Genomic DNA, 26,827 nt, shown 5'->3' on the forward strand with positions numbered 1-26,827 from the left:
ACCACTTATCACCCCCATAGTTAAGCATCACCACCACTTATCACCCCCATAGTTCAGCATCACCACCACTTATCACCCCCATAGTTCAGCATCACCACCACTTATCACCCCCATAGTTCAGCATCACCACCACGTATCACCCCCATAGTTCAGCATCACCACCACTTATCACCCCCATAGTTCAGCATCACCACCACCCCTAGTTTCACCCCCATAGTTCAGCATCACCACCGCTTATCACCCCCATAGTTCAGCATCACCACCGGCACCTCCACTAGCTAGTAGGCCTGCTAGCGAGTCAGACTCAGCGGGAGAGGGAGACGGGGTGCTGGGGGGAAACGGGGAGCTGGGGGGGAAGACGGGTGCTGGGGGGAGACGGGGAGCTGGGGGGAGGGGGGCAGTGAATCCACCTACGAAGTGCTCAGAAATTTTTTTTGGGAACATGCCTGAACCAAGGCGCATTTGGTGGCAGCACCTTGTAGACAAGGATAAAGAGGACACCCAGGTTAAAACTCAAAATGAACAATAAATAAATAGCCACTACAGCCAGAGGCTTCAGACCAGCCTTAGAAGGAGGCTAAACGTCACAGCCACAGGCCCGCTCATGGCTTGGAGACGTCACAGCCACAGGCCCGCTCATGGCTTGGAGACGTCACAGCCACAGGCCCGCTCCTGGCTTGGAGACGTCACAGCCACAGGCCCGCTCATGGCTTGAGACGTCACAGCCACAGGCCCGCTCATGGCTTGAGACGTCACAGCCACAGGCCCGCTCATGGCTTGGAGACGTCACAGCCACAGGCCCGCTCATGGCTTGGAGACGTCACAGCCACAGGCCCGCTCATGGCTTGGAGACGTCACAGCCACAGGCCCGCTCATGGCTTGGAGACGTCACAGCCACAGGTCCGCTCATGGCTTGGAGACGTCACAGCCACAGGCCCGCTCCTGGCTTGGAGACGTCACAGCCACAGGCCCGCTCATGGCTTGGAGACGTCACAGCCACAGGCCCGCTCCTGGCTTGGAGACGTCACAGCCACAGGCCCGCTCCTGGCTTGGAGACGTCACAGCCACAGGCCCGCTCATGGCTTGGAGACGTCACAGCCACAGGCCCGCTCATGGCTTGGAGACGTCACAGCCACAGGCCCGCTCATGGCTTGGAGACGTCACAGCCACAGGCCCGCTCATGGCTTGGAGACGTCACAGCCACAGGCCCGCTCATGGCTTGGAGACGTCACAGCCACAGGCCCGCTCATGGCTTGGAGACGTCACAGCCACAGGCCCGCTCATGGCTTGGAGACGTCACAGCCACAGGCCCGCTCATGGCTTGGAGACGTCACAGCCACAGGCCCGCTCCTGGCTTGGAGCCGTCCACAGCCACAGGCCCGCTCCTGGCTTGGAGACGTCACAGCCACAGGCCCGCTCCTGGCTTGGAGACGTCACAGCCACAGGCCCGCTCCTGGCTTGGAGACGTCACAGCCACAGGCCCGCTCATGGCTTGGAGACGTCACAGCCACAGGCCCGCTCATGGCTTGGAGACGTCACAGCCACAGGCCCGCTCATGGCTTGGAGCAAGAAGTTGACTCTCAGGAGTTAAATGGACTTGACATGGGGAGAGTCATTGTGGGAGGTTTTGAAAACTTAAGGTAGGACATTTTTCTGCCTTTACCTTCACAGCACAGAACAACGTTTGTAATCTGAATATGTGCTTCATATTATCCCATAGGCAGGAGGCCTATATATTCTCATATTGTGTTCTGCTGTAGCCTACATTGATTTATTTTATTTGAAGTTATATTCCGATATTGTGATATTTGTTCTACTGCTACATTGATGTCTTGAAAATTATATGAAATTGGGGTCTTGTAAGCCCCACAGCTGAGTATGTGTCCATATGGCGGGTGCTCTGCAGTGTCGTCTAAAAATGTTGCTGTAAATTGATTCCGACTTGTGTAAGACCCCGCAGCTGTACTCAAGTATGTGGGCGTCCTGCAGTGACGTCTAAAATGCTTTGAATTCATCAGCACCTTGGAGAGCGCTGTGCGTTCCACCCCCATAGATAGATGGGATACCTGGCTGCTACGTTGGGTTTGATACTTTTTTGATACACCTGTTATCACCTGTTATCATTCATTTGCATTACAGTCGTTGTGTGATAGGCTACTGTAAAAGTGACGTCAATCCTATGAAACCTTTTCCCTCCCTGCTCTCTTGCTATAGAGTGTTGCTCTAAGAATGGGCATTTACTCTTATTCGAGGCAGATTCAAATCGGCTACTCTGTCCCGTGTAGCTCAGTTGGTAGAGCATGGCGCTTGCAACGGCAGGGTTGTGGGTTCGATCCCCATGGGGGGCCCAGTATGGGAAGAAAATAAAAAAAGTTGCATGTAAAATGTACTGTCATGTAGGACATGTAACATCAGCTATGAATATAGAATATGCACTTAGTTTGATTTAGTTCGCTTTTCTGAAACCCTCCCACACAGAAAATATTGTGCACCTGGAGAAGCGGTGGCTTGGCTTACTGTAGGTTACGCTCATTGCGTAGTGTCACAAATTCGACAGAAACGTAGCCTATAGTTGTAATTATTGAAGTTTAAAGCTATGAAGCCTGTAAGAATATCTGATGAGCTAGTGGTGCTCATCCTGTCAAGCTGATCTGTGTGTGTTGAAAGGCACAAATTATGTTTAGGTCTATGGCAGCTAAAATCACTGGGGAAGCCAAGCCCCCCCCACCCCCCCCCCACCCCCCCACAAAAATAAGTCATATTACAACCTATGTGTTGTGATGATTGCGTTGTTTGCTCTATAACCTGTTAGTTCATATGCCTTGACACCGTGATATATAGGCCTAAGGCCGAGACAATAGGAAGACACAGTGGCAGAATAAATTCAACTACACCTTTGTTTTATCACAAAACCGGAGAGCATCCTCTGTCCGGTGGAGTCCACAAAGCATATCCCATGTAACAGACAGTTACATGACCTACAGCAGGGGTCAAGCAAGCTAATGTTTCCGACATTTTCGGACCACTAAACAACTATTGATTCAGAACCACAGAGAGTTACCGCAAGTCGCAAAGAAAAAACAGGAGCTGCCTCCACTATTCCAGCACCATTTCAACATCATCAAATCACCTCTGCTTAGTCTAATACAGTGACAATTAAAAGATACCAAAAACTATTTAGTCCAGTCAACGTAAGCTAAATATGATGTAGCTGTCCATGGTTCTGATTTATGTGTGTTCGTGCAAGTAGAAAAACATGTCCTCACTCTACTTGTAGAAAAACGCCAATGACATCCTCTTTCATATTGCCTAAAAGGTTTTTTCGCCTGGTCACATACAGCTGATGTGTTGTGCACCGAAGTCCACAAGCGAAGGGAAAAGGTGAGAGGAGGAGAGCGTATAGATGTGAGAAGGAATACAACGTGGCTGCTATGAAAGCGAACTGTGTTTACTCGTGATCAGGGGTGTATTCATTCCGCCGATTCTGTTGAAAAAAATGTTTCTTAAACGGAAGCAAACGGAACAAAACAGGGATAAAACATACCTCTACAGAAACTCTTGTTTGCAACTGTTGGACTAATGATTACACCCTATATCAGCTAGATGCAGGCAAGAGTGTGCAAGGCGGTATTGAATGTCCCTGTCTGTCCATGTGTCACTGTCTGTCTCCTCAAATTTGTCTCTCGACCTGTGTGCACCTACGTTGTAAACTTTCATTCATAGGCTAGGTTGTAGCAACCTCATGATGGGTACAGGGAAAATTCGAGTATCATGTAGTAGCCTAAACCTATCGATGTTACATTGAACTGGGTGAATGGAATATGAATTAGAGTCATCCAATATGCTGTAATAGAAATAAGGCCATGCTCATGAAAACAAATCGTCCTCATCTTAAACGGAACTGATATTGAACTTCCATCTTCTCAGGCCAGGGGCACAACAATGTATGAATTAATGGTTGGATCAGAATCGCCTTTATTGGCCAGTACGGAGAATTAAGTAAAACCACAAGTCCAAATCCCTGTCTCCATCCATGGCTAATTTAGGAAAGGGACAATTTTAGCTAGCCCGGAGGACAACAACACAATTCAAGTTTTTCTGTCAATGACGTATGCTCTCAATGGGATTTGATAGGAGTGAAGCCAAATCCAAGCTGGCTTCCTTTGACACTTTTTTTGGTGTGCCAGGACCATTCACAGTTGAGCTCGCTCAGTTTAGCTCAACGCTGATTTGCAAATTTGTTATACTTTTTTTTGTCAAGGGAGGCCAGATGCTCGCTGGCTTCCCTTGCCTTCAATGCTACTGGCCGCAACAATGTCATACTGGTTTGGACCAGACAGCATCAGATAGATGTACAGAGACAGAGGGGCGCTGTTTCACTCGCTCTGATGCTTTCTCCTGTGAGATACATTCAGCCTCTTGCGAATTGAAGGGAAATTATGAAACGCAGAGAGACGAAAGATATATATATATATATATATATATATATATAAACTCAGCAAAAAAAGAAACGTCCCTTTTTCAGGACCCTGTCTTTCAAAGATAATTTGTAAAAAATCAAAATAACTTCACAGATCTTAATTGTAAAGGGTTTAAACACTGTTTCCCATGCTTGTTCAATGAACCATAAACAATTAATGAACATGCACCTGTGGAACGGTCGTTAAGACACTAACAGCTTACAGACGGTAGGCAATTAAGGTCACAGTTATGAAAACTTAGGACACTAAAGAGGCCTTTCTACTGGCTCTGAAAACACTGAAATAAAGATGCGTGAACGTGCCTTGAGCGTGCTGCAAGGAGGCATGAGGACTGCAGATGTGGCCAGGGCAATAAATTGCAATGTCCATACTGTGAGACGCCTAAGACAGCGCTACAGGGAGACAGGACGGACAGCTGATCGTCCTCGCAGTGGCAGACCACGTGTAACAACACCTGCACAGGATCGGGTACATCCGAACATCACACCTGCGGGACAGGTACAGGATGGCAACAACAGCTGCCCGAGTTACACCAGGAACGCACAATCCCTCCATCAGTGCTCAGACTGTCCGCAATAGGCTGAGAGAGGCTGGACTGAGGGCTTGTAGGCCTGTTGTAATGCAGGTCCTCACCAGACATCACCGTCAACAATGTCGCCTATGGGCACAAACCCACCGTCGCTGGGCCAGACAGGACTGGCAAAAAGTGCTCTTCACTGACGAGTCGTGGTTTTGTCTCACCAGGGGTGATGGTCGGATTCGCGTTTATCGTCGAAGGAATGAGCGTTACACCGAGGCTTGTACTCTGGAGCGGGATCGATTTGGAGGTGGAGGGTCCGTCATGGTCTGGGGCGGTGTGTCACAGCATCATCGGACTGAGCTTGTTGTCATTAAAGGCAATCTCAATGCTGTGCGTTACAGGGAAGACATCCTCCTCCCTCATGTGGTACCCTTCCTGCAGGCTCATCCTGACATGACCTTCCAGCATGACAATGCCACCAGCCATACTGCTCGTTCTGTGCGTGATTTCCTGCAAGAAAGGAATGTCAGTGTTCTGCCATGGCCAGCGAAGAGCCGGATCTCAATCCCATTGAGCACGTCTGGGACCTGTTGGATCGGAGGGTGATGGCTAGGGCCATTCCCCCAGAAATATCTGGGAACTTGCAGGTGCCTTGGTGGAAGAGTGGGGTAACATCTCACAGCAAGAACTGGCAAATCTGGTGCAGTCCATGAGGAGGAGATGCACTGCAGTACTTAATGCAGCTGGTGGCCACACCAGATACTGACTGTTACTTTTGATTTTGACCCCCCTTTGTTCAGGGACACATTATTCCATTTCTGTTAGTCACATGTCTGTGGAACTTGTTCAGTTTATGTCTCAGTTGTTGAATCTTGTTATGGTCATACAAATATTTACACATGTTAAGTTTGCTGAAAATAAACGCAGTTGACAGTGAGAGGACGTTTCTTTTTTTGCTGAGTTTATATATATATATATGTATCACTTTTTTGGGGAATCCTGGCTTCCCTTGGCTGCCATGAATACACGCCACTGGCTACATTTCAGATACACCCCTATGTTGTAGTGGGGTACATTTCACCCCTATGTTGTAGTAGGGTACATTTCACCCCTATGTTGTAGTGGGGTACATTTCACCCCTATGTTGTAGTGGGGTACATTTCACCCCTATGTTGTAGTGGGGTACATTTCACCCCTATATTGTAGTGGGGTACATTTCACCCCTATGTTGTAGTGGGGTACATTTCACCCCTATGTTGTAGTGGGGTACATTTCACCCCTATGTTGTAGTGGGGTACATTTCACCCCTATGTTGTAGTGGGGTACATTTCACCCCTATGTTGTAGTGGGGTACATTTCACCCCTATGTTGTAGTGGGGTACATTTCACCCCTATGTTGTAGTGGGGTACATTTCACCCCTATGTTGTAGTGGGGTACATTTCACCCCTATGTTGTAGTGGGGTACATTTCACCCCTATGTTGTAGTGGCGTATCTCTTTCTTGTGCTATTATATAAAGGAGATGGTTGTTGACGTGTACGGCTACATTTCAGATACATTTCATGTACATTTGAACAGCAGTAGCACCAATCTACCTTGTGTTATTTAGGCTCTAAAGCAATACTAGTTGTACCCCCCATGGATTTAAAATGCCCCCTCAGGCATGTCATCCTGGAGCCGGCCCTGGCCTACTATACAGATGGCTACAATATAACTTAATAAATAACAATAAAATGTGTGTGCGGTTAGTGTGTGTGTGTGTGTGTGTGTGTCCGCTCTGTCTGACCGATCCGTAATAACGCTGTCACGGACTGACCGAGGGACACCCGTGCTCTGACCTCGCTATTCATCTGAATACGCGCTAGAAGCATCGACGTATAGACGTATAATATAATAATAATAACGGTTAGGAGCATACTGTATGCTCTCCTACACAAATGGCCACGGTATAACTTGTCTTTCACAGTAACTATGAGATGAGGTCCTGTCAATAATCCAAAAACATGTTATATTGTCTACAGTTCGTGACACCATTACTGGGCCCAGACAGACATCTTATCTAGACCGGACACACGGTAGCCTACAGTAACCTGCCGTAACCCCATTAGACAAAGTAGCCTACAATGTGTGAGGTTACGGTGTGTGTGTGTGTGTGTGTGTGTGTGTGTGTGTGTGTCAGGATAGATGTCTGTCTGACCGGGTCGGTAATGGTGTCACGAGCCAAACTCAACCTTTAGAACCGACTGACCCCGTTATTGATCCACCGGCCCCGCGGTCAAGGCTTGCGGTCATGGCTTGCGCACCCGCTCCAGCTCTCTCGGTTCACAACATGGCTGCCGCCCGCGAGCTGCCGGGGTGCAGTAGACCCAGACCTCCCGAGCGGTGGAATACCGTAGCCTATCTCCCTCTCGTGCTACCGTATCCCTTCCCCGTTTCACCTCTCCGCCCCTGGTTACCGCTCCACTGAACGGAGCAGAAAGCTGTATCACCGAATACACTTACGTGATTGTAGCCCTAAGCGCTGCGGTTGGTCTTGCTTTTTCCGAGGCATTTTCCTTTTCTTTCACATTCTTCTTCTCAGGTCTGTGGGGTGAAACATGTATCCCTCTCTTCGTTGGAACGATAGGATACTCCGGGACTCCAGTGTAGCGTGTCCTCGTTGGTTGGTAGGGTAGATCCGGGGACTGTCGCGAGTACTGACCGGGGCAGTGGCTGTGCCTGCTGCTTTCGCGGCTCTGCTCTCTCTCTCTCTCTCTCTCTCTGTGCAGTGTGTGTGTGTGTGTGTGTGTGTGTGTAGGACCAATAATGCGGAGGGGTCAAAGGGCAAATGAGCAGCAGGGGAAAGACGAGAGAGAATAGTAATAATGGATTTTTATATTTTTATAGCGCCTTTCTACCAACTGCAGTAGATTCAAAGGGTTTTATATAGTAAAAGGGGGAAACTCACCTCATCCACCATCAATGTGTGGCACCTACCTGGGTGATGCATGGCGACCATTTTGTGGCAGAACGCTCACCCAACATCTGCTATAGCATGGTGGAGAGGTGAGGAGGGATATATGCCAATTAGGAATGAGAGAGAGAGAGAGAGAGAGAGAGAGAGAGAGAGAGAGAGAGAGAGAGAGAGAGAGAGAGAGAGAGAGAGAGAGAGAGAGAGAGAGAGAGAGAGAGAGAGAGAGAGAGAGAGAGAGACAGAGAGAGAGAGAGAGAGAGAGAGAGAGAGAGAGAGAGAGAGAGAGAGAGAGAGACAGAGTGTGCCATCACAGCTGCAAGATTTGTGACCTGTTGCCACAAGAAAAGGGCAACCAGTGAAGAACAAACACCATTGTAAATACAACCCATATTTATGTTTATTTATTTTCCCATTTGTACTTTAACTATTTGCACATTGTTACAACACTGTATATAGACATAATATGACATTTGAAATGTCTTTATTCTTTTGAAACTTCTGAGTGTAATGTTTACTGTTAATATTTATTGTTTATTTCACTTTTGTTTACTATCTACTTCACTTGCTTTGGCAATGTTAACACACGTTTCCCATGCCAATAAAGCCCTTAAATTGAATTGAATTGAATTGACGAGAGAGAGAGAGAGAGACAGAGGGGAGGAGAGAGAGAGAGAGAGAGAGAGAGGAGAGAGAGAGAGAGAGAGAGAGAGAGAGAGAGAGAGAGAGAGAGAGAGAGAGAGAGAGAGAGAGAGAGAGAGAGAGAGAGTGAGAGAGCGAGAGAGAGAAAGCTTGGTGCAGTGGGACTGGGGAACAGTGGATAGTCCTATAACCAATTCATTAGATGGTAAATATATGGTCAATGAATAGACAATTTAGCCTGTGTTTGTGTATTGTATTAGTATTTTATCTATCATATATCATAGTCCATTAGGCTACATTGTATTTCACTGAGGGTGACATTGTATTGCTGGAGCCTATATAGTCTCTGTATACATTTACAAGATAATGTAGTGGTTGATTTATGAAATGTTACCAACAGTAGTTATAATTTCCAAGATAATGTACTGGTTTATTTATGAAATGTTACCAACAGTAGTTATCAGTGTTAAAAGGATGAAAATAAAATTAAAATAACCTGGAGGAAGGAAGCGATTCCCAAACCTTCCATAACAAAGCCATCACCTACAGAGATATGAACCCGGAGAAGAGTCCCCTAAACAAGCTGGTCCTGGAGCTCTGTTCACAAACACAAACAGACCCCACAGAGCCCCAGGACAACAACAACAACAACACAATTAGACCCAACCAAATCATGAGAAAACAAAAAGAGAATTACTTGACACATTGGAAAGAATTTACCAAAAAACAGAACAAATGCTATTTGGCCCTAAACAGAGAGTACACAGTGGCAGAATGCCTGACCACTGTGACTGACCCTAAATTAAGGAAAGCTTTGACTATGTATAGACTCAGTGAGCATAGCCTTGTTATTGATAGAGGCCGCCGTAGGCAGACCTGGCTCTCAAGAGAAGACAGGCTATGTGTACACTGCCCACAAAATGAGGTGGAAACTGAGCTGCACTTCCTAACCTCCTGCCAAATGTATGCCCATATTAGAGACATATTTCCCTCAGATTACACAGACCCACAAAGAATTCGAAAACAACAAACCCCATTTTGATTAACTCCCATATACAGTGAATTCGGAAAGTATTCAGACCCCTTGACTTTTTCCAAAATGGATACAATCTTTTTTTTCCTATCATCAATCTACACACAATACCCGATAAAGCTACCCGATAATAACGATAAAGCGAAAACAGGTTTTTAGAAATGTTTACACATGTATAAAAACTAAAAAACAGAAATACCTTATTTACATACAGTGCCAGTCAAAAGTTTGGACACGCCTAAACCTATCGATGTTACATTGAGCTGGGTGAATGGAATATGAATTAGAGTCATTCAATATGCTGTAATAGATATAAGGCCATGCTCATGAAAAAAAGAAATGTCCTCCCTCATCTTAAACGGCATCGAACGCCTCTGTGTGTAAATGAATTGCAAAGACAGGCAATCCAGCTCATAAAGTTCAACATAAATACAGTTCCAGTCAAAAGTTTGGACACACCTACTCATTCAAGGGTTTTTCTTTATTTTTTACTATTTTCTACATTGTAGAATAATAGTGAAGACATCAAAACTATGAAATAACTCATATGGAATCATGTAGTAACCAAAAAAGTGTTAAACAAATCAAAATATATTTTATATTTGAGATTCTTCAAAGTAGCCACCCTTTGCCTTGATGACAGCTTTGCACACTGTTGGCATTCTCTCAACCAGCTTCGAGGTAGTCACCTAGAATGCATTTCAATGAACAGGTGTGCCTTGTTAAAAGTTAATTTGTGGAGTTTCTTTCCTTCTTAATGCGTTTGAGACAATCAGTTGTGTTGTGACAAGGTAGGGTTGGTACACAGTGGCTTGCGAAGGTATTTAGCCCCCTTTGAATTTTTCCTATTTTGTTGCCTTACAACCTGGAATTAAAATATATTTTTGGGTGTTTGTATAATTTGATTTACACAACATGCCTACCACTTTGAAGATGCTAAATATTTTTATTATGAAACAAATAAGAAATAAGACAAAAAAACAGAAAACTTGAGCGTGCATAACTATTCTCCGTCCCAGTCTCAAATCTCTGGAAGACTGAAACAGGTTTCCCTCAAGAATTTCCCTGTATTTAGCGCCATCCATCATTCCTTCAATTCTGACCAGTTTCCCAGTCCCTGCCGATGAAAAACATCCCCACAGCATGATGCTGCCACCACCATGCTTCACTGTAGGGATGATGTTCTCGGGGGTGATGAAGGTGTTGGGTTTGCGCCAGACATAGTGTTTTCCTTGATGGCCAAAAAGCTCAATTTTAGTCTCACCTGACCAGACTACCTTCTTCCATATGTTTGGGGAGTCTCCCACATGCCTTTTGGCGAACACCAAATGTGATTGCTTATTTTTTTCTTTAAGCAATGGCTTTTTTCTGGCCACTCTTCCATAAAGCCCAGCTCTGTGGAGTGTAGGGCCTAAAGTGGTCCTATGGACAGATACTCCAACCTCCGCTGTGGAGCTTTGCAGCTCCTTCAGGGTTATCCTTGGTCTCTTTGTTGCCTCTCTGATTAATGCCGTCATTGCCTGGTCCGTGAGTTTTGGTGGGCGGCCCTCTCTTGGCAGGTTTGTTGTGGTGCCATATTCTTTCCATTTTTTAATAATGGATTTAATGGTGCTCCGTGGGATGTTCAAAGTTTCGAATATTTTTTTATAACCCAACCCTGATCTGTACTTCTCCACAACTTTGTCCCTGACCTGTTTGGGGAGCTCCTTGGCCTTCATGGTGCCGCTTGCTTGGTGGTGCCCCTTGCTTAGTGGTGTTGCAGACTCTGGGGCCTTTCAGAACAGGTGTATATATACTGAGATCATGTGACACTTAAATAAAGTCCACCTGTGTGCAATCTAACTAATTATGTGACTTCTGAAGGTAATTGGTTGCACCAGATCTTTTTTAGGGGCTTCATAGCAAAGGGGGTGAATACATATGCACGCACCACTTTTCCGTTATTTATTTGTATTTTTTTTTTTAAACAAGTCATTTTTTTTATTTTGTGTATGTCCATTACATGAAATCCAAATAAAAATCCATTTAAATTACAGGTTGTAATGTAACAAAATAGGAAAAACGCCAAGGTGGATGAATACTTTTGCAAGGGACTGTACAGAAGATAGCCCTATTTGGTAAAAGACTCAGTCCATATTATGGCAAGAACTGCTCAAATAAGCAAAGAGAAATTACAGTCCATCATTACTTTAAGACAAGAAGGTCAATCCGGAAAATGTAAAGAACTTTGAAAGTTTCTTCAAGTGCAGTTGCAAAAACCATCAAGCGCTATGATGAAACTGGCTCTCATTAGGACCGCCACAGGAATGGAAGACCCAGAGTTACCTCTGCTGCAGAGTATTGCAGCTCAAATAAATGCTTCACAGAGTTCAAGTCACAGACACATCTCAACATCAACTGATCAGATGAGACTGCATGAAATCAGGCCTTCATGGTCAAATTGCTGCAAAGGAACCACTACTAAAGGACACCAATAAGAAGAAGAGACTTGCTTGGGCCAAGAAACACGAGCAATGGACATTAGACCGGTGGAAATCTGTCCTTTGGTCTGATGAGGTGTGATGGTGTGGGGGTGCTTTGCTGGTGACACTGTGATTTATTTAGAGTTCAAGGCACACTTAACCAGCATGGCTACCACAGCATTCTGCAGCGATATGGCATCCCATCTGGTTTGCGCTTAGTGGGACTATTATTTGTTTTTCAACAGGACAATGACCCAAAACACACCTCCAGGCTGTGTAAGGGCTATTTGACCAAGAAGGAGAGTGATGGAGTGCTGCATCAGATGACCTGGCCTCCACAATCACCCGACCTCAACCCAATTGAGATGGTTTGGGATGAGTTGGAACGCAGAGTGAAGGAAAAGCAGCCAACAAGTGCTCAGCATATGTGGGAACTCCTTCCAGACTTTTGGAAAAACATTTCCTCATGAAGCTGGTTAAGAGAATGCCAAGAGTGTGCAAAGCTGTCATCAAGGCAAAGGGTGGCTACTTTGAATAATGCAAAATATATTTTGATTTGTTTAACACTTTTTTTGGGTTACTACATGATTCCATATGTGTTATTTCATAGTTTTGATGTCTTCACTATTATTCTACAATGTAGAAAATAGTAAAAATAAAGAAAAAACCTTGAATGAGTAGGTGTGCCCAAACTTTAGACTGGTACTGTAAGTATTCAGACCCTTTTGATATGAGACTCAAAAATGAGCTCATGTGCATCTTGTTTCCATTGATCATCCTTGAGATGTTTCTACAACTTAAAGTCTACCTGTGGTAAATTCAATTGATTGGACATGATTTAGAAAGGCACACACCTGTCTATATAAGCTCCCACAGTTGACAGTGCATGTCAGAGCAAAAACCAAGCCATGAGGTCGAAGGAATTGTCCGTAGAGCTCCGAGACTGGATTCTGTCGAGGCACAGATCTGGGGAAGGGTACCCAAAAAAAATCTGCAGCACTGAACGTCCCCAAGAACACAGTGGCCTCCATCATTCTTAAACCACCAAGTTTGGAACCACTGTTGTGGAAATTCTACACAATCAAACAAGAAACATCGAACGGTGGCAGCTAGTACTCCGGAGGCGACGACCGCCGAAGCCTGCCCGAACAAGGAGAAGGGGCCGCCTCGGCCGAAACCGTGACAGGGACACTCGAAGTCAATCTTAAATCTCAATCTCAACATCAACTGTTCAGATGAGACTCGAAGTCAATCTTAAATTAATCATTCTTATTAACAGCATGCTGGAGAGGTTCCAACAAACTTAATGCACCACGTCTGTCAGGAGCTCTTCCGGGGCAGTCCCGTTAGTTCTCTTATATACTGCAGACAAGTTATATTTGTATGATTTATATATTTGTGGTCCTCTGTAGCTCAATTGGTAGAGCATGGTGCTTGTAACGCCAGGGTAGTGGGTTCGATCTCCGGGACCACCCATACGTAAAAAATGTATGCACGCATGACTGTATGTCGCTTTGGATAAAAGCGTCTGCTAAATGGCATATTATTTAACTTATTCATCATTCATAATTAATTCATCATTCACGTTTGCTTCATTCATGTGACCGACCAATACTGGTTCATGTATATGATGGTTCATACCTCACGAGGCTTCTTCTCTCTAAGCTGAGACCTTGAAACTGAGATATATTTCGTTCTCAAAACAAGGGTCTGGGCGTACTGCCAAATTGCAGATACTGAGAGTAAGGATTCGTTCAATCAGTCACTTGCATGAACACAGAAATTGGTTATTAGAAAAGCACAAACAAAGAACACAGAAAGTGGTTATTAGAAAAGCAGAAACGTCCGGCCAAACTGAGCAATCGGGGGAGAAGGGCCTTGGTCAGAGTGGTGACCATGAATCCGATGGTCACTTACAGAGCTCCAGAGTTCCACTGTGGAGATGGGGGAATATTCCAGAAGGACAACCATCTCTGCAGCACTCCACCAATCAGGCCTTTATGGTAGAGTGGCCAGACGGAAGCCACTCCTCAGTAAAAGGCACATGATTAAACCAAGATTTAACTATTTGGCCTGAATGCCAAGCATCACATCTGCACATCTTTCCCCCTTCTCCTCTCCACCCTCTCCGAGTTGGGCATCTCCGGCGCTGCTCACTCTTGGATTGCGTCCTACCTGACAGGTCGCTCCTACCAGGTGGTGTGGCGAGAATCTGTCTCCACACCACGTGCTCTCACCACTGGTGTCCCCCAGGGCTCAGTTCTAGGCCCTCTCCTATTCTCTCTATACACCAAGTCACTTGGCTCTGTCATATCCTCACATGGTCTCTCCTATCATTGCTACGCAGACGACATGAATGGCAGCAGGCAGGTGTGAGTGCATCTGCACGCACAGTGAGGCGAAGAGTTTTGGAGGATGGCCTGGTGTCAAGAAGGGTAGCAAAGAAGCCACTTCTCTCCAGGAAAAACACCAGGGACAGACTGATATTCTGCAAAAGGTACAGGGATTGGACTGCTGAGGACTCGGGTAAAGTAATTTTTTCTGATGAATCCCCTTTCCGATTGTTTGGGGCATCCGGAAAACACCTTGTCCGGAGAAGACAAGGTGAGCGCTACCATCAGTCCTGTGTCATGCCAACAGTAAAGCATCCTGAGACCATTCATGTGTGGGGTTGCTTCTCAGCCAAGGGAGTGGGCTCACTCACAATTTTGCCTAAGAACACAGCCATGAATAAAGAATGGTATCAACACATCATCCGAGAGCAACTTCTCCCAACCATCCAAGAACAGTTTGGTGACGACCAATGCCTTTTCCAGCATGATGGAGCACCTTGCCATAAGGCAAAAGTGATAACTAAGTGGCTCTGGGAACAAAACATCAACATTTTGGGTCCATGGCCAGGAAACTCCCCAGACCTTAATCCCATTGAGAACTTGTGGTCGATCCTCAAGAGGCAGGTGGACAAACAAAAACCCACATATTCTGACAAACTCCAAGCATTGATTATGCAAGAATGGGCTGCCATCAGTCAGGATGTGGCCCAGAAGTTAATTGACAGCATGCCAGGGCAGATTGCAGAGGTCTTGAAAAAGAAGGGTCAACAATGCAAATATTGACTCTTTGCATAAAACGTAATGTAATTGTCAATAAGAGCCTTTGACACATATGGAATGCTTGTAATTCAGTATACCATAGTAACATCTGACAAAACTATCGCAGAAGAAAATGTCCCATGGCTTCAATACCGCCCTCGTGAGGAACATTCGTGTATAACGACACAACATCAAAAGTAACTAACAAAGTATTCTCAGGGAGAGGATCAAGAGATTCAATAATAGAGATCATACTGCTGGTGTCCTTTACAAAGGAGGGGAGCTGTTAAGCGACTGGTCTAATAAAAAAGTCAGCAAAAGTCGATAAAGGGGCCGTTACTGCATCAATGCCCGCTACAATAGGACGCCCTGGAGGTTTTGTAACATTCTTGTGTAATTTCGGCAAATAACTTAAATACCCATCTAGGACAGTAAAGATAGTGTTCTGAAATTGGGCAGTGGGGTCACTTCTCCGTTTCTTGTAGAAGGTGTTGTCAAGCAGTTGTCTATAACATTTACATAAACTGTCCTGGCCATGAATACAACCGACCCACCCTTATTAGCAGGGAGGGTAAGGACTGACGTAGCTGATTGTAAATCAAGCAAAGCTTGTTTTTATCCTTAGGTAAATTATGGAAAGATATGTACTCATGTTTGTTCTTCAGGAGATGAACGCCATCTTTTTCAACGAGTCTGCAATATGTCTCAATAGAGTGATTGCGATTGGCTGGAGGTACAAAATAACTCTTACTTCTAAAAAGGAGTCGGAGTATGTGCAGGTGAGCAAGCTAAATGTTCAGTTGAAATATCACGATGTGGGGAGCTAAAGTATTCCCTTAAACTGATGTTTCTAAAAGCTAACATGTCTCCCCTTAACATCGAAATCTGAGTTGTAGGCACAAAAGATAACCCTTTATTAAGCAAGGAGACATGGACAGGGCTCAATATCTTGCTTGATAAATGAAAGACATTCAGTCCCGTGGGTTCTGGGACCGTGTGAACGGTCCCCTCTGCCTCCGGTAGTCGTTTCTTCTTACCCTGTCGGCCCAGTCTATCGATGGATTCAAAACTGCCACTGGAAGCGGATGAGCCGCTGGTTGTAGAGCGTTGGTCAGACGGGATTGGATAGAAGTAAGCAGCCTCCATCCTGCGTCTGGCATGGAGAGGAGGAGCAGTACCTCTTTTGTCAGGGTTTCTCCTGAAGTAGACTTTGTCCTCTGCCTTGTCTTTAATTAAGTGTTCAGTAAGGGTCTGGAACAAACAGACGTGACTGTCATGAGCCTTCATGTACCGAACAAGCTTTTGAGTGTTGGAGGTTCGTCTTCTTGATGTCCCTCACTTGGGGATGACTTATTTTGTTCAATGGACTGTGTTCTAAGGATTCATGCACAGATACAGGAAACCAATAAGTGTTCAATGGACTGTGTTCTAAGGATTCATGCACAGATACAGGAAACCAATAAGTGTTCATATTATATATATATTATATTATTATTATACATGGTAGTAGATAGTATAAAAGTAATCCTTCTACCCCCCCCCAAAAAATAAAATAATAATATATAAAAATAATAATAATAATAATTACAAAAAACATAAAATAAAAAACAACAATATATATATATATAAAACAAACGAAAATAAAAAATCTAATAAAAAAAAAGTAAAAAATAATAATACCACAAAAAAATAATACAAAATAATTATAATTGTAAAGTGGTTATCCCGCTGGCTATAAGGTGAATGCACCAATTTGTAAGTCGCTCTGGATTAGAGCGTCTGCTAAATGACGTAAATGTAAATGTAAAAAATATTCTGAAGAATGACAAGTGCTGATTTCTCCCCCACGGTTCTGGTTTTGAGGCTTGGGCAGGCTGCAGTTCATATGTCTAATCCCCTGCAAGGAGAAATACATTTAATGTATATTCCTGTTTGATATGCGTGCATATAATTACATTGGACATGTTTTCCTTTATAATATGACAGTGTTTGTTTTGTATCCAATGCATTCAGCTTACATTAGGACGAAGCAGTGGAGTTCGGTCTTGAGACCACATAAGTGTCTCGGTCTTGTCTCGGCGTCTGATACATTTGTTTCCATCTGTCCAATAGTATTTCTCATCCACTTTCACCTAATTCTACTCATTCATGATATTGTTTGACTATTTTGGGAGGTGATGATTTACAGTCGACTCCTGATAAGAGCTCAAATACATTTTTACCTTACCAAATAATTAGATGGCCTGCAAAAAAACAAAAACATTTACACACTGAAAAAATGAGCGTGGACCAGAATGAGGCGCTCTCCTCTCTATATATAGTTCCTGCATTGAGGAATACCATCTTCAGAGAATGTTGTGATAATTTATCTGCAGATAATCGATGACTGGAGCTCAAAAAGCAACAGTAACAGTAAACAAACCATGGAGCCAAATTAAAGTTTCTTTCACATTCTTTATTTTGACAGGAAGTCAGTGCTGAGACAGGTCTCTTTTCCAGGGGGACCCCGTATACCACCAAACTACACATTAAATAAAAAATTGCTGTTAACTATTGTGCTTAAACTCCGGTTGTAACTGAATTTGTAAAACGATGCCACTCGCGCAATTAAGAAATAAATAAGGAGTAAAGAAATAAAGTGGTGGAAAAAGTATCCAAACGTCATACTTGAGTAAAAGTAAAAGATACATGAATAGAAAATGACTCAAGTAAAAGTGACCCAGTAAAATACTACTTCAGTAAATGTCTGAAAGTATTTGGTTTTAAATATACTTAAGTATCAAAACTAAAAGTATTAATGTAATGCGTACTTGTGTGTGGCAGGGGAAATATATGGAGTAAAAAAGTACATTATTTTCTTTAGGAATGTGGTAAAGTAAAAGTAGTCTAAAATATAAATAGTAAAGTACAGACACCCCCCAAAAAACGACTTAAGTAGTACTTTAAATTAGTTTTACTGAAGTATTTTACACCACTTGAAATACAAATGGTAGAAAATACATAGACTATTGTTCTATGGAGTGTTCTGATTTTGTTTTAATAATATTACGTCAAAAATAGTAGCACTGGAAAGTTCCATCCTGAGTGATAAAGTAGAAGCTTTGAATTACTTTGAATGACTTTACCAGCAGCTACAGTAGGTTAGACACTGCTGTCTGAGTTAAAGCTGCTGTGGTGCGCATTATACACTTTAATTCCCTGAACATCAACAATCATGCATGTCAGTGCATACAGCATAACAGAGAAAATAAAATCTACCTTAAATATGTATTCAGACCCCTTGACTTTTTCCACATTTTGTTACGTTACAGCCTTATTCTAAAATGGATTAAATCATTTTTTTCAACCTTCTCAATCTACACACAAAATGTTAGCAAATGTACTAAACATTTTTTTAAAAACTGCAGCGATTACAGCCTCGAGTTCTTGGGTATGACGCTACAAGCTTGGCACACCTGTATTTGGGGGAGTTTCTCCCATTCTTCAGGTTGGATGGGGACATTCAGAGACTGGTCCTGAAGCCAGGCTGTGTGCTTAGGGCTGTTGTCCTGTTGGAAGGTGAACCTTCGCCCCAGTCTGAGGTCCTGAGCGCTCTGGAGCAGGTTTTCATCAAGGATCTCTCTGTACTTTGCTCCGTTAATCTTTCCCTCGATCCTGACAAGTCTTCCTGTCGCTGAAAAACATCTCCACAGCATGATGCTGCCACCACCATGCTTCACCGTAGGGATGGTGCCAGGTTTCCTCCAGACGTGATGCTTGGCATTCAGGCCAAAGAGTTACATCTTGGTTTCATCAGACAAGATAATCTTGTTTCTCATGGTCTGAGTCCTTTAGGTGCCTTTTGGCAAACTCCAAACGGGCTGTCATGTGCCTTTTACTGAGAAGTGGCTTCCGTCTGGCCACTCTACCATAAAGGCCTGATTGGTGGAGACCAGCAGAGATGGTTGTCCTTCTGGAAGGTTCTCCCATCTCCACAGAGAAACTCTGGCGCTCTGTCAGAGTGACCATCAGTTTCTTGGTCACCTCCCTGACCAAGGCCCTTCTCGCCCAATTGCTCAGTTTGGCCGGGCGGCCAGCTCTAGGAAGAGTCTTGGTGGTTCCAAACTTCTTCCATTTAAGAATGATGGAGGCCACTGTGTTCTTGGGGACCATCAATGCTGCAGAATTTTTTTGGTACCCTTCCCCAGATCTGGGTCTGAATACTTATGTAAATAAGCTATTTCAGTTTTTATTTTTAATACATTTGCTTAAGATTCTAAAAACCTGTTTTCACTTTGTCAATATGGGGTATTGTGTGTAGATTGATGAGGATTTTTATTTATTTAATCAATTTTAGAATAAGGCTGTAATGTAACAAAATGTGGAAAAAGGGAAGGGGTCTGAATACTTTCCGAAGGCACTGTATCTAAACCGGCACCTCTATCACCCCCACCAGTTGGTGGCGCTCTTTTTCACGCTGATTTTCAAAACGACTTCTCCGGAAATCCGCTGCAGTGACAGAGACTCTAGGCAGTGTATCCACCATCTCTTCATGGGAACTCAAACACTACAGACCCGTTGTCCTCACGTCTCCCGTCTCCTCCGAAAGGTCCAAAATCATTACTCTCTAACCCAGTCAATGGAGGCTGGTAGGAGGAGCTATAGGAGGACAGGCTCATTGTAATGGCTGAAATGGAATCAATGGAACTGAGTCAAACATGTGGTTTCCATATGTTAGATACTGTTCCATTGTTTCCCAAAATAAAAATGTGCACCCCTTTGGGTCCCCAGGACCAAGATTGAGAAACACTAACCCTCACCAACTCAACCCAACTGCAGATTACAGGCTAGTCTATCTTTAAGGCAAAGTTACAGGATAGAGGAGCACCTGGTGATTTTGGCAGGGAAGTTACAATGCCCCTCTTTGGCACAGTGAGAGGTCATCGTGACCCCAGAGACAAATCTTAGCACCTGAGAAGACCCTGATCAGAATATCCCTTCAGCAACTCCCTACGCATGACCTCTGCCGCGACCCCGGCAATTCAAAACAGTCTCCCTCTTTCCAACTCAGCCAGGCTTTGATTGCTTCTGTACGCAATAGCTGGTGCTTTTACTATTAAAATGCATTGTCCCTGTCAAATAAATGAATAAATCAGCACATATTACAGACTACCTAAGCGACACCAAAGATGGCGGATGCAACAACAAATGCTGACGACATAATGCTATATATGGAGCGGTAGGCAGACTAGTGGTTAAGCGCATGGGGCCAGTAACCAAAAGGTTGCTGGTTACAATCCCTGAGCCACCTAGGTGAAAAATCTGTCGGTGCCCTTGAGCAAGGCACTTAACCCTAGTCGCTCTGGATATGAGCTTCTGCTAAATGACTAACATGTAAATATAGCGATGCATTGTCCTATATAGTCATAGGCAAGCATGGTCCTTGGTAGCGCATGTAACTCCAGGATAGTGTGTTTGATTCCTGGGACCGTCCATACATGTCTGCTAAATGGCATATAATACTATTATTATAAAATTAGATATTTTACAATCTTTTAAACCTCTGACAGACTGGGTTCACCGGCCTCATCTTCCTCATTCTTCGTCGTCTCCTTGTTCATCTTCATTAAGGGTTCTGCATTACTGACGTCCAAGGTTCCTGTTTAAATGGATGAGAGACAGGACTTGAAACAGAACCGTCTAACACGTCACATGAACACAGTCAACTAAGTATGTGTTTCACATCCCTGGACTGGTGAAATCTACTATGTAGTCAAGTCCTCTGTTCAACCTCTTGACCATGTAGACCAGTGGTCACCAACCTTTTCTGAGTCAAGATCACTTTGAGTGAAAAAGCAGGCCGAGATCTACCCCTCAGATTCTCTTTTAAACATGACTGAAAAAACATAAGCAACATTAACCAATTAAAAACTGCTCTGTGGTCAGTCTGAGGGGAGGGAGAGAGCAGTGGTGAGGCTGACTGATGACCTGATGGTCAGTCTGAGGGGAGGGAGAGAGCAGTGGTGAGGCTGACTGATGACCTGTATCTGATGGTCAGTCTGAGGGGAGGGAGAGAGCAGTGGTGAGGCTGACTGATGACCTGTATCTGATGGTCAGTCTGAGGGGAGGGAGAGAGCAGCGGTGAGGCTGACTGATGACCTGCATCTGATCTCCTATGACCAGAGAAAGTGAAATATTCCTCGAAATATTAAAAAAGACACAAGCCGCTAATAATAACAAACTCAAACTTAGCCAGACACTTTGCTACTCATTCATTGCAGCTGCAGTGCTGGTTGTAGCAGAGTAGGAAAAACGCTCATTTTATGTCTAATAAAAGTGTTGAACTAAGTGTCGACGAGAGAGAGAGAGGAGAATGGAGAGGGGAGAGATAGACAGAGAGAGAGAGAGAGAGAGAGAGAGAGGGAGAATGGAGAGGGAGAGAGAGAGAGAGAGAGAGAGAGAGAGAGAGAGAGAGAGAGAGAGAGAGAGAGAGAGAGGAGAATGGAGAGGGGAGAGAGAGAGAGGAGAATGGAGAGGGGAGAGAGACAGAGAGAGAGAGGAGAGATAGACAGAGAGAGAGAGAGAGAGAGAGAGAGAGAGAGAGAGAGAGAGAGAGAGAGAGAGAGAGAGAGAGAGAGAGAGAGAGAGGAGAGATAGAGAGAGAGAGGAGAATGGAGAGGGAGAGAGAGAGAGAGAGAGAGAGAGAGAGAGAGAGAGAGAGAGAGAGAGAGAGAGAGAGAGGGAGAATGGAGAGGGGAGAGAGACAGCGAGAGAGGAGAGATAGACAGAGAGAGAGAGAAAGAGAGAGAGAGAGAGAGAGAGAGAGAGAGAGGAGAGATAGAGAGAGAGGAGAATGGAGAGGGGAGAGATAGAGAGAGACAGAGATAGAGAGAGAGAGAGGAGAATGGAGAGGGGAGAGATAGACAGAGAGAGAGAGAGAGAGAGAGGAGAATGGAGAGGGGAGAGATAGACAGAGAGAGAGAGAGAGAGAGAGAGAGGAGAATGGAGAGGGTAGAGATAGACAGAGAGAGAGAGAGAGAGAGAGAGAGAGAGAGAGAGAGAGAGAAGAATGGAGTGGGGAGAGATAGACAGAGAGAGGAGAATGGAGAGGGGAGAGATAGACAGAGAGAGAGAGAGGAGAATGGAGAGAGACAGAGAGAGAGAGGAGAATGGAGAAATAGATGATAAAGAAAGAAGAGGAAGAAAGGAGATTTCATTTATATAACAGAAAGGGGAAGAATGAGTGAGTTGTTCTCTCATTTTTGATTATCTCACTCTCTCTCCACCTCAAAGGGTGGATATTTGAAAAATCTCAAATATATATATTTTTTTGTTTAACACTTTTCTGGTTACTACATGATTCCATATGTGTTATTTCATAGTGTAAAAAATCTAGTCAAAATAAAGAAAAACCCTTGAATGAGCAGGTGTGTCCAAACTTTTGACTGGTACTGTATATATATATATATATATATATATATGTGGAGAGAAAGAGTGGAGTGCCAAGATGGAGGCGCGGGGGCTTCAAAACAGCGACCCCTGGAAATCATCTAGTGTATCTATAAATCATTGGTGTGAACTTTGGGTGTGTTGGTAAATTCACTCTGGAATGCCATAGTGCGACGCTCTGGCCGAGGAGTAGCGTTTATCTCAGTTTTCTGACCTAACAACTGTTGTCATGCACCCAAGCTAACAGGCTAAGGTTGGCTACTTCCAGACAAAAATGAGAGAACAACTCACTCTGACCATTCTACTCACCCTAGCAGAGCTGGTTAGGCTGTTTTCATGTTATCCAGAGGGTTGGTGACTGTAACTATGATAATGGCATCAATTTACGTTTTTTTGCCGACGTTTACTGGCACCGGCCTTATTCAACTGATGTTGAGCGTTCGCCAATATGTATCAAGTTCCTCATCAGTAAAATGTTATTTTATCATGATGATGTTTGCTGAATAACTTGATTTGCTCTCTGGACCTGCCGGGTAGGCGGAGTTCTACCTTCAGACAAATGAAATGGGAACACTTTTCCTTCCCGGCACCAGGGCTGCTGAATCAAGTGGACCTACTGCAAACAGCACCAAAGACATAAAATAAATAGGAACACAATACTTTATCGTTAGGAGTTTTACAGAAATGTTTGGTGATCGACTAGGAATGTCTTGGAGATGGAGCAGTCAATCGCGATCGACCGGTTGGTGACCACTGATGTAGACAGACATGAATTACCTCTCTCTTTAGGTTGTTTTATATAGCGCAGTTAGACCTCCACCAGATGACACTACCACACCAGGAAGTAACTCCCATGACTTACCATGCTGATGGTCAATATCCCTATTTTTATCAACAGGTAGAGACCTCCAGCTACAACTGCAACTCCAACTGCAACTCCAACAAGAGCTGCAACAAGACCTGTCAGCCACGAGGACTGGCACTGCGTAGGGAAACATTTGATCTGAAACACAGGATGTAGAATTATTACAATACCTAATGCGTATTACACATGAAATGACTTAAACAACAGGACATTTTTTACCGATAGTGCCTTCTTTCAAATATCCAAAACAGACCCTCACCTGGAATATGAACCCGTCTCTCCTTCATGTGTTTGATCTCCGGCTGTTGAACCCGACAGGTGAACGTGTTGTTGTCCGTTTCGGGACGATGACATGGCTTGTCACAGTGTAGCAGCCTTCACGGTCTCTGGATGTCTCTGGAGGTCCAGCAGCAGGGAGGACACGTCCATGAACGTCACACCACTCCATGACAGGCTCTGGGTAGCAGCCTTCAGCCTCACAGCGCAGGACCACCTCATCACCTTTGATTCCTTCAATGGAGATTACTGGTCGAGACGCTGCACCTATAGAGATACAGAGATATACCACAGCTCTCAGCCAATCAGCATTCAGGGCTCAAACCACCTTGTTTATAATGTTATACCACATATACCACGGGTATGACAATAAAATAATTAAGTTGGTAACCAGTTTATAATAGCAATAAGGCAACTCAGGGTTTGTGGTATATGGCCAATATCCCACGGCTAATGGCTATATCCAGGTTGTGTCGTGCATAAGAACAGACCTTAGCCGTGGTATATTGGCCATATGACACACCCCCTCGTGACTTATTGCTTAAATATAACAAGGGTTTGCTGATACTTATGGACCTTAAAATTCAAAAAGTAACTTCCAAGGACTCACAGCATTGTACATTGAATTAGCTGGGGTTATCACACTATTAAGGTTAGCATGTAGGCTAACCAATCTATCTAACTAATACTCATCATGCAATGGACTTGACATTGAACTCACCCTTGATTTCATGTGATCTGTCTCTTAAGGGGGATTGGGTGGTCAGCAGGTGTGTTGACTCACCAACAATGAGTTGAATGGTGGTTTTCTGGTGGTCCAACAGTGGAATGTAACAGGTGTAGTTTCCAGCATCAGAGAGTTCCACTCTGGTCAGCTTTAAACTAGCGTTGCCTTCCTCTAGTTCTTCTTTAAACAGTGACGTCCTTCCCCTGAATGATGGATTCTGGAGCGCAAGGTCGTCCTTCTCATCTCTGTAAAGATGGACCTCTTTTGGTTTTAGGTCAGGTCTCTGCCATTCTACTGTCTGATACACAGCGCTAACGGTGGGTCTCAGGGTGCAAGGCAGGATGACGTCATGTCGCCAACTAAGGCCACAATGGGCTCAGCAGAACCAGCAACCTGAACTGTCCCTGAGAAGAAACAGATTACAGAGTGATATACTTTGAGACAAAGCAAGATACAGGCCTACTGAATGATGAGCAGGTTGACAGTGACTCCCACAACAGCTAAGGCAGTTTGAACCAGGAAATGGTCTATGAACATTGACTAGCATTAGCAGTCCTACAAATTTGAACTTACATTCTAAAACCATCTCATTAATAGTAGGGATCAGTTAGAATAATCGGTTTATTGATTAGTTGATCAAGGGTGTTTGAATCAATCCCAGATACGGAAAAGGCTGCATTTCCCACAGACAGCTGATCTCTCTTTAGTGAGAGCTTTATACAAGGGTACCTCAGGAGCCACGTTTTAAAGGTCCAATGCAGCCGTTTTTAGCTCATTATCAAATCATTTCTGGGTAACAATTAAGTACCTTACAGTGATTGTTTTCACTTAAAATTGTCAAAAATAAACAAAAATAGAATCTTAGCAAAGAGCAATTTCTCAAGCAAGAATGTATCTAGGACTGTCTGGGAGTGGACTGAGTGGGGATGGGGAAACTGAAAACTAGCTGTTATTGGCAGAGAGGTTTGGAACTCTTTCTTATTGGTCTATTAACTAATTTACCGCATGGTGATGTCACCATGGAATCACAAAACTCCATCCCACCAAAACAGGCTGAAATTTCAGTCAGTCTTTTCAAACAGCTCTTACACTAAAAGGGCATTATCATCATTTACACTATTTCACAGTATTATTCCAACCTCAGTGTGGAAATCAAACACAGGAAAATCACATTTTTGACTGCACTGGGCCTTTAATAGCTCTCCTGAAAGGTTACCTGAAGACATTTGTTAAAAGAGGCAATCAGCTGTTGAAACAATAACGAAGCCTATTTCCTGTTTCCTGTTTCGGTAAGAAAGGGGACTGAAGAAATGTAACCACTCTCAAGTGCTCTGGTTAAGAGCGTCTGCTAAATGACGTAAATGTAATGTAAAAATGTAAAAGTTAGACAGAGCTATGGGTGCAACAACTGACCATCCATGACATTAAAATGTTACACCTGCAAATCTGTGTAAAGGACAAGTAAACTTTTGATTTGGCCCCGGTTTCCAATAAGTATCTTAAGGCTAAGTTTATCGTTAGAACCATAGGATCCTATCCGATGCTTTTGGGAAACCGGGCCCTGTTCCATTCTATAGATGCTGTGTATAAGAAAGTAACGTTACAACCGCAAAATCCACATTAGTACTAGCTAGCAAACGTACTTACCGCCTATAGTGATGATGTACATTAACATTGTAGACAACCAGCAGGGCAAAGAAGTCTTCATATTGACCGGTTAAGCGTCCAACGGTTAAAGACACAAGTGCAGGATCAGGCAGTGACGTGACTCTGCTCCGTTTGTAGAAACACACCCCATGCTGGATAACTTTGCCGCCCGCCCCGCCTCACTCATTCCTCCCCGGTTTGTAGAAACCCACATGCAGGAAACATCACGTGATACAAGCAGAACTTTGCCGCCCGCCCCGCCCTCCTCGCCCGCCCCGCCCCTCCTCGCCCCTCCTCCAATGACTGTAAATGAACAGTGTTGCCATGTGGTCTTGTCGCCAAATTGGGCTACTTTGAAAACGATGTCGAGGGTTAAAATGTATTGGTCGAGGGTTGCGGGTTTTTGGCCAATTTCTAAGTTGCACGGCGGCCGTCAAGGCATTTCTCTTAAAAATATATATTTCACTGTGACCTGCTGCTGACTGTCAGGCTGTGAGACAGGCTGTTGCTGAGGGAGGGAGGGAGGGAGGGAGGGGGGAGGAGGGAGGGAGGGGGAGGGAGGGGGGGAGGGAGGGAGGGAGGGAGGGAGGGAGGGGGGAGGGAGGGGGGGAGGGGGGAGGGAGGGAGTGGTGTTGAGGTCCGGGAGGGGGGGTTAGTTATTACCAAGCATGACATCCCCACATTGTAGCCTTTACATTGAATAT

General features: G+C 44.4%; 1 pseudogene; it reads right to left on the reverse strand.

Moving 5' to 3' along the window:
- The window catches only part of LOC121562687, a 35,801-nt pseudogene extending 9,650 nt beyond the window's left edge, over positions 1 to 26,151 (reverse strand).
- Positions 26,152 to 26,827: the final 676 nt, after the last annotated feature.

Source organism: Coregonus clupeaformis, unplaced genomic scaffold (assembly GCF_020615455.1).
Source record: "Coregonus clupeaformis isolate EN_2021a unplaced genomic scaffold, ASM2061545v1 scaf0265, whole genome shotgun sequence".
NCBI lineage: Eukaryota > Metazoa > Chordata > Actinopteri > Salmoniformes > Salmonidae > Coregonus > Coregonus clupeaformis.